Source organism: Astatotilapia calliptera, chromosome 13 (genome assembly GCF_964374335.1).
Source record: "Astatotilapia calliptera chromosome 13, fAstCal68.1, whole genome shotgun sequence".
NCBI lineage: Eukaryota > Metazoa > Chordata > Actinopteri > Cichliformes > Cichlidae > Astatotilapia > Astatotilapia calliptera.
The window spans coordinates 4,086,332-4,101,520 of NC_137434.1; the positions used below are offsets into that span (position 1 = coordinate 4,086,332).

Genomic DNA, 15,189 nt, shown 5'->3' on the forward strand with positions numbered 1-15,189 from the left:
TGACAACGTGAACAACCATTGGAGATGTGAGCAGGACAGACGGAACAATTGACGGAAAAAGTGTGGACTTTATACCAGTTTTTGAATTGTGTTGAAAACACGTAAAACCAGAGTTATGATAAAAATATCTGCAATGTTTGGTTTTCTTCCTGAATACTGTCGTTGTTTATATTTACTGCGGGAAGAAACAGTAAAAACAGCGTTTTATAAGGAAAATGCTCGAAAGCGCTCTCCGCCTGTGAGCAAAAAGAACCCCCCCCCCCACACACACACACACACACACACGAACACACACCCACTCTTTCCTATTGGTCGAAAAAAGTACCATGTCGACCAATCAAAAAATGATATGGCAACATGGCATTTAGTTGTTTAGGAAGGGGGGAGTTTTAGGAGTGACGGCGGTGTTTTGAGATGTGAGAGATTTGTGACGTTTAGCGCAAATCTTTTGTAGTTAGTGTGTTGTGTAGATTTTTTGACATTTTCATTGTAAGTGGGCTAAAGCAGTAAATTAAAAGTAGTCTAACATAAATGCAAATGCTGTAGTTTGATTATTTTAATAAACCATGTAACTTGGATGGATTCGATGCTGGCGTGACCACAGTGCACACGTCTGCTGTTGCTCACAGTGGTCCAAGGGACCGCTCAGGGAGTTGTGTTCACTCAGACACATGAAAAATTAGAGGGAACATTGATTAGAATTTTTTGATCTTCGTTAATCCAGCAGTAACCTTCCAAAGATTTACACTGCCTAACACCAGTGGACCAAAGCACCAGCCCCTGGTTGGTAGAACAGTACACCAGACCAGGCATATGTCATTGGCTGACTGGTGGCACAGTGTGCAATGGTTAGTGTTGTTGTCTCAAAACAATGGTCCTGAGTCCTGGGCCTATGTGGAGTTTGCATGTTCTTCCTCTATGTGGGTTCTCTCTGTGTACTCCAGCTTCCTCTATAGTCCAAACCATCCATGTCGCATGCCAAGTTGGCCGTAAATGGTTGTCCAACAGTCGGGGGGGCTGTCTAGGGTGCACCCTTCCTGACATCTGGGATATGTTCCAGCTCGACAATTACCCTCAACTGAATAAGTGGAAGAAAATGGATGTATAGTTGGACGCCTTATTAAGCAGTATTCTTTGTTCCACAATTTTACACATTCTTTTTTATATTGCCCAGACAAACACAACAGACAAAGCAGCTCTTGTTCGTGGTATCAGGAAATTGATGTTACAAAGTTCTAGTGTGCATATGTGAAACATGTCGATGTAAACATATCCTCAATTGTATTGTTGGTGGCACTGCGTTCAAATCTGCAGTTCTGAATTAGAGTCAACAAGCATGATGTAGTTTTAGGCCTGTGAGGTTTAAAAAATTTTCTAACTCCAACCCTCTGCTATTTTTTTACAATTATTTTTCAAATTATTCCCTTGCATCTTCAAAATCAGTTTCCATCAGGTAGAATTTCCTTTTCTTTTCCTGAAAAAAAAAACCCGCTTTGTCTTCAAAACTTAGGGTTAGATTTGGAGTAAAGGGTTGGGTTCTCACAGACGATCGCACAGACGTCTCAAGGTTAAAGTTATTTTAGCCGCATTTGGGAGAGATGTGCACCTCGTATTGGATACTTCAATTCAGTTTCTTAAGATTCCCAGCACAGCACTTTGTGCCACCTGGTGGGCTCTCAGTTCATCTTGATTTTGCAAAGCTGAGGGCAGATCAATATGGATTCAACTAAGTTTCAAGTTTGATCACCAATAAAACAAATAAGCTTTAGAGAAAATTTACATGGAGCACATTTGCCTTCAAGGTGTTCCATTCTGTGGGAAATGCAGTTTAATTTCCTTCACTTTTATTATTTTTCAGAGAAAGTGTATCTAGCAGATGTATGAATTCCAATAAAGCTTTGTAGGAGTGTAGAGTGGGGTCATGTTAACAATCCATTCAAATTTGTTTTAAGTCCACCAAGGTCTTCAAGGTCAACTCAGTGAATTATTGATTGAAAATTTACAAACAGCCGTATAACTAAGAAAGTATGATTCTTACAAGTGTGGTGTTTATGGTCAATATATAGAAAGTAACATATAAAGATTTAAAATGTGTCCCATTTGACCTCTGGCCTCTCTTTCCAGGTCAATATTTAATTTAAAAATCAAAACAAAAATAAAGCAGTGAACAAAAAACCTTTCACAGGATTTTTTTCCAAAATATTCAAACAATTTTTTGCTAAACAATGACATGAATGTTAGAAATGTAATAAATGCACATGATTAAAAAGTAATAACAAATATTTATATTCAAAATGATCTAGTATACTAAAAGGGGTTTCCACAGGGCAAATAATTTTTTTTACCACGCTACAAACTTTAAAGGAAAGAAAATATTAATATATATGTACAATAATTTTCCAGTGAATGCAAGTATTGTGTTCTCTTTGACTGCTTCCTGTTTATATTGTGGTGCTTGGTCTAAAAAAGGTCAAAGGTCACCAACAAGTAAGCACAAACACATATATAGATATAAAAGTACATCCTAGATCTGAGATATTATTTTCATGGTATCTCAGTAATTATGTAGTGTTTTTGATTTTTTTAAACAAAGTGAAGAACGCTTCATGACATCTGGAAGAATTAGTAGGAAAAACTACCAACTGCAAAAGGTATAGACAACAACTGTGAGCAGCATTTTGCATTGAGAGACATCTACAAAGCCCAACAATATTGCATTCCTGGATTAATGCCTTTGTTTTGTGATGTTTGGAGGCTCATTTAAAAGACAAATGAACAAAGTAAATTAAATAAATTATGCAAACAAAAAAATGAACAAATTACAATTTAATCTCTTGGGAGAGTGGGGAAAAATCATTTCACTAAGTAAAGCAAACATTTTAGTCTTTCATTGAAACAAATGGAACTTAAGGAACAAGAACAGAAAACATCCAGGAGGACGCCAAGCTCATTTTACTCAACATATCTTGAAATAAGCCTTACATTGAAAGATGTCAATGAAAACATTTACTAAGCTTGATTATTTTTGAGGGAGTGTGTGTGTGTGTGTGTGTGTGTGTGTGTGTGTGTGTGTGTGTGTGTGTGTGTGTGTGTGTGTGTGTGTGTGTGAGAGAGAGCCTCTTGACCTCACAGTGAAGCACCGGGAGAGACTATTTTTCCCTCATTGTCCTGAGAAAGCAAAGTCCAAACCCCGCTGGTTTTGACTGAAGGACGTGTTTATCTACAGCATTTGACTTTTTATTATGCTCCTCTGCAGTCAGGAGGATGCAGCATATGGCTGAAAGGGCTACGATCCAGTCTAGATCCAGCGGGACCCCATCAAAACCAGACACATGGTTAAGCGGATTAGAGCTTACTGTCCATCCTTACAGCTATTTCAGATACATAAAGAAATGTATGCATTCAGATGAACAATGTGGCTTTTAATTGCACAGAACTGTTCAACATAAACGTGAAGACTAAAGGGAAGCAGCAAGAAGAATAATGTTCTATCAACACTATGATGTCATTTTACGGTTATTTTTACATGTAGCTATAAGTATAAGTAAGTATAACCAAAGTATACAAATGTTATTTTAAGGATCCCTAAAATTTAACAAAACCTTCCTCAAAATTTTTAGGTGGCTCTTTTTAGTCAATATCTCTTGTGCTTTGTGTGCTTCTACGACATATTTAAATTTGCTTCCCGTCAGTATGAGCTGACTGCTTGGCTGATGCCCTTCTGCACATCCAGTTGGTAAATCACTTAGGGTGTACTTTTTAAAGCTTCTCTAACCTGCCTACACTTGCTGTTGACACTACAGGCTGCTTTGCAACCCACCTCCATCCTAACTGCCGCTTTTCACACTGCTTCTGACTTGGGTGTTATTGTATCTTCTCTCATTGGTGCCTGCTCTCCCTGCTTTTAGTCTGTGCACATGAAATGGTGCAGAGGTCATACTATCAGTTGATCATGACTTAAGTGTAATTTAGAATAAATGCAGGAGAATCTAAAATTAATATTTTGCACTTAAAGACATCTGTTGTTGAAAGAACAAAAAAAACCAACAACCAGATAATGTAATTAACCCAAATATAATAAGTAAGAAGAATAACTAAAACAAGTGCCAGCTTAGGCATCCAGCTAAGTTTTAGGTAATTAATATTTTCCAGAATCCAGGGAATCAGCTGGAAAACACAGTCTAAACTATGTAAAACTATGTAAAAAGGCTACAATATTGTAACACTGCATTGCATGGTTTTCATAGCAAAAAGAAACATACTTCAATGTATCTTGGTTACCGGGGTGACTAGGCCCGCCCGAGGCAGTTGTGACGACACAGCCGTTCTGAAAAGGTCAGAGATTTTACATGCACTTATTCACACAACTTTAAATGGTGGCCGATGTCAACATCAGTTTTCTAAACCCCTTTAAAACTGACCTTTTTCTGGTGAGGTCTGGCTGCACAAGCTATGATCTTTTCCTAAATTAAAAGTAGACTTATTGCACTTTTTCTGCCAGAGATACGGTTACAGTGGTGTTTGTGTAAAAGTCCAGTTTCAAATAATGAGGTCAGTGTGTGTCCCATGGTGCCAGCACATAATTGCTGTCACCGATGTTAGTGTTAAATGGACTGGGATTTAAATAGTATGTTCTTAACACTCCAGTCCAGTGGATGCCTTGACATGAAGGCACTGGTGGAGCCAGCGATCTAACCACCAACCTTCCAATAGGTAGATAACTCATTACATCTTCTGAGCCATAGCCAAACCTGTAGAAAGGTGTTCACACATATCACGGTTGCTTCTTCAGACACAGGTGTTCCAATCAAATTTAACAATAAACACATGATCTACCTGCTCCTTCCACTTAGTCAACTAAACCAAAACACTAATATTACTACGTAAACCTTTTCTTTTTGCCTTTTAGACCGATGTACCCAAGTTGAACATTAAAAGACATTCAGACTTGTGAGAAATCTCCACCAGACCACACAGATATGAAATTCCCTGATCAACTCACAGGAATTTTGTGTAACGACGGCCTCAGATTTTAACCAGACATTCTAAAAGCTGCAACAATTTTGAATTATATCAATATTACATCATGTCCCTTTCGCCCTTTTTACTGGCCTCCATAACTTATATCGCCCACTAATATGTGCCAGGAAACACTTACCTGATAGGATATTTTCTCAATAAAAAAATTATGATGATCAAGAGTGGGGGGTAAGGATAAAAACAAAGAGTCTAATCCCATAGTGAAGGAAGACATATCTTAGCATCAGGAAGGAAAGGAAAGGCAACCAGGCAGGCAGTCGGCCTGAACTGTAATTAATGAACAAGTTTCTCATGATTAACTTTTATTAAGCGATACTCCTGAGTCCTCCTGCCGGCAGGTAATAGGAGAGGCCTGGGGAGAGGGAGAGGGATGAAGTGAGGGAAGGACAACGGAGGGAGACACTCGACCCCATTATTTCTCCTCAGCCACTCATAAAAACAGCATCCCGTAAACTCATAAAATCCTTTCCCACTGTAACTGGGCCCTTAAGCTGCGGCCTGCTAAATTAGAAGGGCATGCAACGCTCAGCTAGGAAAGCCTAGTATAGATGGAATGCTTTATGTCTGCATTTTGAGATGGTATTTATTTTTCTAATAAAACACAGAGATGGTGGTTGAGAGTAAATATCTTTATGCAGGTACTTTAAAGTAGGACCTGATTTCTTCACATATGACAAAGACGCTTTTAGCCAGTGTTTTATTTCTGGCCTTTATACTTTTTTTTTTTAAAAAGGCTATTACTTCAACTAGTCTTAGATTAAGAGTAAAAGAAAATAAAACAGCTAAAACCTTAAGACACTCATCACAAATAACCTTGCAGGTGCACAGGCACCATTTCCCTTGAGATAAAATGGCAACTCTTTTTATTGAACAGAAATTGTTTTTGTTGTGTTACAGTGCTTTAGAAATCCAATTTTTATTTTGTTTTGCCCAGTTGAAAATACTGTTTTGTTTGTTTTTTGTTATATCTAATGCACATGTTGGTATAAATAAATTAAATAAAAACTAACTTATATAGGGCATAATTACTTTTTTTCTTGCTAGCTGCCATTATGAGGAGCTGTAACTAACAATGTTACTTTTCCATTTCTGAAAATGTTTTCCGCTTGTTTGTGAAGCTCACTACATATATAAAGCCCTCATTCATTTATATAAGAATTACAGGTTATTTAATGTTTCACTTTGGGAAATATGTTTAATTGAAAAAAACAATCTGCATACTGAAAACATGTTTTTTCATGATGCTTGAACTAGCAGATCGTTGTTGGCCTAGCTTAAATATGTTTAAGCTAGGCTATGCTAATACTAGAAAAAGAAAATTAGCTGAGGAATATTGATACAAAAACATCAATATTACATCATGTCTATGAGCTTACATCTGAAGCTCTTAATTTTGTTACTTTTATATTTAGTTTTTAGTTTTAGATCAATTTAGTTCAGCATTATCTTTTCTTACAGCTTACCAGCTAGTTTTGGCATGTGAACTTAAATGTTGAGATTTTGTCACAACATAGCCTAACATGATGTCAACTCTTGCCCCAGAAAGAGCAGACGCCAAGTTTAAGCTTTAGTTCTGCCAACAGGTTTGAACAGATTCCTTTTCTTTCGTGTTGGTTAAAGAAGTGAAGCATAATAATTCAATGACTAAGAAGATTTTTTTTCTTACAGAATATCAGTTACTACCCTCCCAGACCGACAGCCGCTTACATCCTGATCACTGACTGTACACTACAAATAAGAAAAATTCTCAGTAAATGACTGAAAAATGACTGTATGCAACTCGTACTAATATGGTGAATAGTCTGAGAATTCAAGTTCATTTTACGTTCGAAGTTAAAATGTTATTTAAAATTGACCAGAAATCTATACTAAATGGACTAAAGGCTTAAGAAATACAAATTCGCAAATGTTAATGAAACTCAGTATCTTACTTAACAAAAATCTAACAGTCTTGTATTTACAGGTATTTGCTTTTTTTCAGTTTTGTAAATTATTTTGATCTGACAGAATTCAGTTCAGTTCAGTTCATTTTTATTTCAAACATTTCAAACATGTGCCTTCACAATCATTACAAAATATCATTCCATTATTTGTTTGAAAAGGAGTAGGCAGAAGTATTTACTTATTTGTCCCTACCCCCTCAAGTTTTACCTCTCATTCATTTAATTTTTTTTTTTTTAGTCTTAAATTAAACAAACAACATATGAAACAAAAGTACAAAGAATCAAACAGTACATGGTATGTAAGAAATTAATAAAGATATTCATGTTAAATTATGATGTGCATTGCTCTCCTTATTCAAAAAACAAAACTTTATGAATAAAAGATTCACATATTATATTCCGGGGAAGAATCATATAGCGCTTATGAGAAGTGGCATAGTCATTCTCACAGTATTCTAGAGATTTTTTGACATAGGCTTCTTAAAACCTCTGTAAATCATATATCATTGAACGCATTAAAGCTACCAAATCTCCTGGAGAACAAGCTTCTGGAACAAATTTCGACAACATCAACTGACCTGGCAATATCTACTTTTGAAAATGATTCCCTGCATATCAGCCCTGTGTATTTCTCCACGTCCAACAAAACTCCACCAGCACATCAGGCTTTATGAAATATATGGGGAATCACATTAAATCAAAATGAAGCTCTTATTTCCAAATATAATAAACAGAAATCCAGGCTGCTAACACCTAGTGAGGTCTATGGCCCGGTCGTCTGAGCCACACAGCACAAAGATGGTGTGGTCTTCATATAAGAGAGCTTCATAAGGCAAGCATCCTCCTCAGACACCTCTACTTCATAAAGAAGCATTAGCCATTAGCCACTAGGACTCACATCTGATCACAGCCGCTTTAGCACTGTCTTGTCTTTTTGCATGCATTCTAACACATGTTATTAAAATGACACCTGCTTTAGAGTCACATCCCCACATAGAGTCTGTAGTGTTTTCAACGAGGATGTTGGTGACACCGAGTTAAACCACAAATGAAGACCCTGGAGTTTAGTTGCAGCTTGTTTAATTGTCTCCATGAACATGTGGTGAAAACTGAAATGACAGAAAATAAACTCCATCTCAACAGGCAGAAGCATGTTTACATCAATAAAGTGCATTACTCTCACTAAAACATTCATGTTAGCAAATACACATTAATATCCAAAGTTATCTGTACAGACTGTCATATAAAGTAACTTACGGCGTTCCGGCCTGATAATTCGGAGTAGATGGCATTAGATTACATCTCCATACTGCCTTTAGCATGAGGAGCCTGTTTCTCAGCAAAACCTAGCGCTTGACCAAAACCGGAAGTGCTCGACCGGAACCGGAAGTGCCCCGCCAGAACAGGAAATACATTTTAGCGATATTTTCCTTTTAACTAAAACGTATGTAAAGCATGAATTATTCATATTAACAACACATATTAATTTCTTAATGGCAAATCTTTTTAGAATTATTTATTTCAAACTTATGAACCTATTTATTCAGAGAAATGCCTTAAGGGCAACACACTCCCCGCCTGGCCTCGGGAGGCCACTATGCTAAACAAACATTATGCATTCAGTCCTTTGGCATGAGGAGGATAACTTCTGTAACTGGTCGCATAAATGTCTTTATGCACCCTTGATTGCATGTCTTTACCTCAATTTTCCTTACTCGATCGTCGATTATGTTTTTGTTCCTGCAAGCGCTTTTTATGCAGTTTTTGCAAAGCTATATGTGGAACGAAACCGTGACCGAGGACAAGCTGATGGCATCAGATGTAAGTACAACTCCTCCGGTTTCATATGCAAAACAAATTATTGCGCTAGCTTACACGGTTCAGGTTCTACAGGGATTTAAAAATAGTTACGCAAAACGGAGCGTGCTGCTCTGACCGGCTTTAAAGGGTTAACAAGGACTTTAAAAAAAATAATATAAAATAGTGTGCAACACCACTGAAGTTTTTTTTTTTTTTAACTCTTTTCAACCAACGGCAGTCACTCTCCAAATAACTTCTGCTTAGCTTTCCGAGCTTCCCTCGGGTCCTCTTAATCAGCGGTCTCCACCCTTTTTTGCGCCACGGACCGGTTTATGCCCGACAATATTTTCACGGACCGGCCTTTAAGGTGTCGCGGATAAATGAGGGAGGGGCTAATAATCGGCTCAGTCATTTTTAATGATCGTTGAAAGCCCAGATCGTAATCGTGATTAAAATTCGATTAATTGAGCAGCCCTATCAAAAAGTTCGAAGAACTCAGGCTTGGCTAAAGAACGATTGCTCTGATCGTCTAGTATTACATATGCCTTAACAGCTCTGTCCTTGTAACCTTTAGGGTACACCCATGTGAGACATATCTTGGAACATGAACGTCCCCACTGACCTGAACCGCACACGTCTGTGCAGCTTGTTGTGACATCAACCGTGTCATGACTGTTTTCTCTCTCCCCGCCATTCTCTTGTGCCGGAGGTGGAGCCTTGTTGGTCTGTGGTGGAGGACCGGGATGCATGACTGCGTCGTGACTTGTGCTGTCACATTCAGAACACTTTACTGAAGATTTGCATTCCTTCGCAAGATGAGTATCTGAAGAACAGCATCTGAAGCATAATCCTTTCTCTTTGAGGAAGGCCTTCCTTTCGTCCAGTGCTTTATTCCTAAATGTTCTGCATCTTTTGAGCGGGTGTGGCTTGTTATGCAGTGGGCAGTTCCGGTTAAAGTCCTTGTTAGGGGGAGAAATATAGGTTTTGTGTACAGTAATTGGCTTGCTGGAATTTAAGTTTTTTGCAAAAGGTTTTTCTGGTTTTAAGTTTTGCTGTTGGAAACTTGGATCATTGCATTTCTTTGCCTCTTTACATATGAATTCACAGAAGTACTCAAAAGGTGGGAAACAGCCTTGGTTGTTCTCTTTATATTGAGAGCCGTGTGACATCCACCTCTCCTGAAGTCCATATGGGAGTTTGTCTACGATTGGGCTGATTCCACGAGAAGTGTCCAGATAGAGTAGACCAGGCAGATGGCCGTCTTCCTTAGCGCCTTGAATCTCTTGCAGTAAATCTCCTAGTTCACGTAGCTTGACATGATCTTTGACTGTTATTTTGGGGAAACTGTCCAACCGTTGGAAAAGTGACCTTTCGATTATTTCTGATGCTGCATAACATTCATTCAGTCTTTCCCATGCTTTGCATAGAGCTAATGTGGGGTTGTTGACATATACTGAACGTATGCGTTTCACCTGATCACTCGACTCTCTCCCTAACCACTTTGTCATGAGATCTAGCTCTTGAATGGGGGTGAGTTGGACTTCAGCTGTCGCACTGGTAAATGAAGAGCACCATGCTCTGTAGTTCTCTGGCCTATCGTCGAACTGGTAAAGGCCTGAGATTATTAAATCTCGACGTGCCATGTATTGGGCAAAGGGTTCTGCTGGATTTAAAATGCTGGCCGTGGTGTTATAGTTATGCTGAGGTATGAATGGTGAGCCGCATGGGTTGAGAGGGATATTTTGTTTCTCCACTTTAGGTTTTGTTTCACCTTTAAGCTGGCTGGGCTTATTTAGAGCAGCGATATTATCTTTGGTAAGTCTTGTTTCAGAGTTGATGGGTTGTGGCTCTAAATTGCCTTCTTCAGAGGGATGCCACGTTACAAATGTGTTCGGTGAACTTGCTTGGGGGCAAGAAGTGGTTGGTAATTTTTGTGGACTGGGAGATAGCTTGGTGTCCATTTGAGATCGTACATATTCATTTGTACGTTCTAATTTTACGCTTTCTGATGGAGATTTTCTACTCTCAGGTTCTTCTTGTATAGCTTCAGCTACAGCAGCATCAGCTTCCCTCTGTAATGTTAACACTTCTAATTCTGCATCTATTTTTGCCTTTTCCAGTTCGCTTTGAGCTTTTTCAACCTTTAACTGTGCTTCTTTTGTTGCATAGCATGCTCTCACCTTGGCAGCCTCTGCTTTAGCTCGAGCATGGGCAGCGCTTACTGCTGATCCAGATGAGCGGCTGGTCCTTAAACTGCGTGCAGACTTGTTACTGGATGCCATTTTGACCGTGATGAATCACCAGTAGCCGCCTTTTCACTGTAGTGTTTTCAACGAGGATGTTGGTGACACAGAGTTAAACCACAAATGAAGACCCTGGAGTTTAGTTGCAGCTTGTTTAATTGTCTCCATGAACATGTGGTGAAAACTGAAATGACAGAAAATAAACTCCATCTCAACAGGCAGAAGCATGTTTACATCAATAAAGTGCATTACTCTCACTAAAACATTCATGTTAGCAAATACACATTAATATCCAAAGTTATCTGTACAGACTGTCATATAAAGTAACTTACGGCGTTCCGGCCTGATAATTCGGAGTAGATGGCATTAGATTACATCTCCATACTGCCTTTAGCATGAGGAGCCTGTTTCTCAGCAAAACCGAGCGCTTGACCAAAACCGGAAGTGCTCGACCGGAACCGGAAGTGCCCCGCCAGAACAGGAAATACATTTTAGCGATATTTTCCTTTTAACTAAAACGTATGTAAAGCATGAATTATTCATATTAACAACACATATTAATTTCTTAATGGCAAATCTTTTTAGAATTATTTATTTCAAACTTATGAACCTATTTATTCAGAGAAATGCCTTAAGGGAAACACAGAGTCGCAATGACTGCCATCTATCTGCTATCATCTACTAGGTAGTTGTGTTGAGAAAGAGGGTGTATGTGTCAAAAACAAAGAGCTGTATCTGCTGACTATCTTTTGTCAGTAATATTGTTATAACCATATCACTGATTTTATTTTAGCTTCTTTGTTTCTTAGCAGTTGAATCCTTTTGTGCATCACACTAGACCTCGACGACTTGACAAGAAGCAATCTATCTACCTAGCTATGTAAGATTAAATAAACATTAGCACATATCTATAGCATTTGAACAATGAAATCCAAATAAAATCTCTCCACAGTGAAATCTGCAGGCAAAGAGGGAATAAGCAGTCTTTGCTGTCAAGGAGAGACCTTGTGTTATTGCCAGTCACTTCTCTTCATGCTAGTCTGTTATTGTCCAAGATGTATTCCAGGTGAGTACATCCACCTTACTGGCTGTGGTGAAGCTACATAGAGCATTATACCTGTATGGCTACAATGATGGTGACGTGTAGTTACACTCTAGGAGGGTGCATGTCAGGATGGAGTCAGAAGAATTTGCAGTTCTAATGTTCCTTCTTTAACAAAAAGTATGAATCCATGCATTTGTTAAACATTTTTTGCTTAATCAGTTCAGGGCAGCGGGTGGCTGGGCTGAAGCCTATCCCAGCTGTCATACGGGTGTGAACCATGGACAGGTCTGTGATCTGTCTCAGCCCAGTATAAATCCACTGTACCCAATAAACAACCATAAAACAATACTGACACTGTATTTTACATGTAGTAATACACAACATTTTGTTTATCTTTTCTTTCCTTTTTTCTTAAAGGACCATCTAAACATCACTGCTTACATCTCCCGATTAACTATAAGCTTCAGCACAGCTGTTAGTATTTCTTTTTCTTTCATTTTTCTTTTCTTACATCAAATCTGCAGTACTTATTATGATTCTATTATTACGTGCATAGAAATGTAGCATTCAAAACATTAGTGTAGACAGGCAGGCTATTTATGAATTCATTAGTTGTGGTTTTATTTTTGTGTTGCTGGACCTCCAGCTTTACAGATGTGACGTTTCCCTCAAAGGTGCAGCATTATGTTTCCCTTTATGTTATTTAAAAGGCCGGTTCATTTGCCAAAGCTGACCATATACTAGATGCTGTCAGGTTTGTAGTGACAGGAAAGTTGCGATAAGTAGCCAGCAAGTGTCAAATAACACGACACCTCCAGTGATGTGTAGCAAAATGTTTGTGTGTTTACATGCTTGTATGTGCAGCCATTGTGCGCCACACTTCACGCAGATGTTGCTGTTGCATCGGGACAAAGAAGCACACGATGTCGGACAGAGTGGAGCAAGCTGTAGCCAAACAGACAGACACACTGAGAAAAATGAATGCATCTTTCCTGCCAAATAATGCACCCATTCAAATGCGCTCCTTCTTATCTTTGTGAGCATCAATGAAAAGTGCTTTGAATGCCATCCTGACTCTATCTATGTCCTGCATAACAAGTTAACCTGTTGTTTATGAATATAATCAAGGCATCAGCCACCGCTATTGCCACCTGCCAGCATTAGTCTTTGACAATGGCTCAGAATTTACGCCCATACATTTCAGGCTATCTGTGTATGAAGTGAAGACACACAATAGGGCTGGCGGCTCAGCTGATGTATCAGCTTCCAGCATTCCTCGGGTCCGGCTGACACCTCTGGAAATTGAAAACGGCAAGGGCCTTGTTCGTCGACGAATGGCCCTCTAGTGCAGGATGCGCACAAACACACATCCATGCCTGGGTATTTCCCATTCATGGAATATATATTCCTGTACAGCTTCCACACAAGAAATATCTTAAAGCATGAATGAAATCTAAATGAAATCTTAACATACTAGCGCTGCACGATGCATCCCTCATGCCTCGTGTGGATTGCGTGCGCTCAGTGGCGAGTTCATGGCGTGGCAGCATTGGTAATAGAGGAGCTGTTTGCAATGCAACATGGGATTAATGTGAATGGTAGCAGACTCTTGATACATAGACATCTGCCTTTTGTCCCTTGCTGGGATATTGGTAGAACTGCGTGGGGAGGCCATCGCCGTATTACTGGCGCTGATGAGCAAAGGGACTTTGCTTCTTAAGATCCATTAGGACACACGCACCCTGTGTGGGGTCAGGTTTGGATTTTGTTTCAGAATTCAAAAGATGTTTTTTAAAATATTGATTTCAGGATTATAGTCTTTTTATTAACACCTCCACACCAACCAGGTTTCTAGTGACTTGTGTAAATTTGGAGGTGGGGTATCGTTGAAACTGAGAGCTCATAAAACATTTACCGACAGAAGTTGACCCAAAGTCATTTATTACATTCCATTGCTCCAAAAATCCCAGTTTCAAAATACATGAAAAGCTGAAAGGTGTGTTTTATTGCGTTAACTAATTATTGTGGAAAGTGTAAATCCCAGTGATCATTAAAATGTGTTCAGAATTTGCAAACGGGTGACAACTGATTCCATGAGTCATGACACACTGCTCTCTAGGTTAAAAGGATCAGTATCAGCATTGGTATCAGCAATATTTACTTGGTATTGGATCAATACAAAAATTTACAGTATTGCATACTACTAGTTCCCGTTGACCTGGTGGATGCTAACAGGTTGAATTGCTTATATTCAGGAATGGGAGACTGATGCTTAGCTGCAATTATCAAGTAGGTGTAGCAATAAAACTGTGTCCCTACTTTAAGCCTTTATGGATAGGAACCCTGCAGTGGTTCCACTACAACATCCAACCTTTACATTTCACTCTCCCATTAGCAGTGTTATTTAAATCAATTTGCTGTTTCTGTAATAAAATCAATGGAGTAAGCCTTCAGCCCTTATTCAAATAACGCAGCATGTATTAGTGTCACAAGAGTTCCATCCCGACATGTCAGAGCAGCTACAGTTTATTACTTGTTGCCTAAGCCATTAATTGATTTTTTCCTCTATGTTGTATAATTTAATATGTCCAGCATATGTCAGGAGCAAACAGGCTCTGCTTGTATGGGAAACTTTTTTTTTCAAGAAGCCAGATCACCACATTTAGTCAGACAACCTAATTCCAGCAGTGCAAATTGCATTCTTTTTCTATTGTTTCAACTAAGTGGTTTCAAATGTGGCTGTGACTGTTTCCACTTATGTGCTCTTAAAAGGGATGACTCATCTTAAATACCTTCATGAGTGCACTTAGGGGCAAAGCAACTTGATTTGCTTTTAAATGTGCTAATACATGTGATTCAGGGCAAAAAGTGACAGACGATTTTGCGTCAGATTTAGCGCTTAGTGTCAGTGTTTCCGTATCGTAGCGCTGATGATGTAGAGGAGAGTCCACGATTTAACATTTTGTTTTCACAGTACACGGCAGGGTCATGGTTCACTTTTAAGGACCTTTGAGATATTTTTATGTAAATTTGTGAATTTTAGCAACACAAGAGAATTTATAATCTGCGACCAAAAGTAGAATTGCTGATGCCCATATAATGTCTTAACTTTTAAAAA

At 38.8% G+C, this 15,189-nt stretch overlaps 1 long non-coding RNA gene across 1 annotated transcript; it reads right to left on the bottom strand.

Moving 5' to 3' along the window:
* Positions 1-7,054: 7,054 nt before the first annotated feature.
* LOC113035531 (uncharacterized) lies at positions 7,055-9,399 on the bottom strand. Its single transcript, XR_013900982.1, has 2 exons — positions 8,241-9,399; positions 7,055-8,092 (listed from the first exon to the last, which is right to left on the bottom strand). It is a non-coding gene; the product is annotated as an uncharacterized LOC113035531 (long non-coding RNA).
* Positions 9,400-15,189: the final 5,790 nt, after the last annotated feature.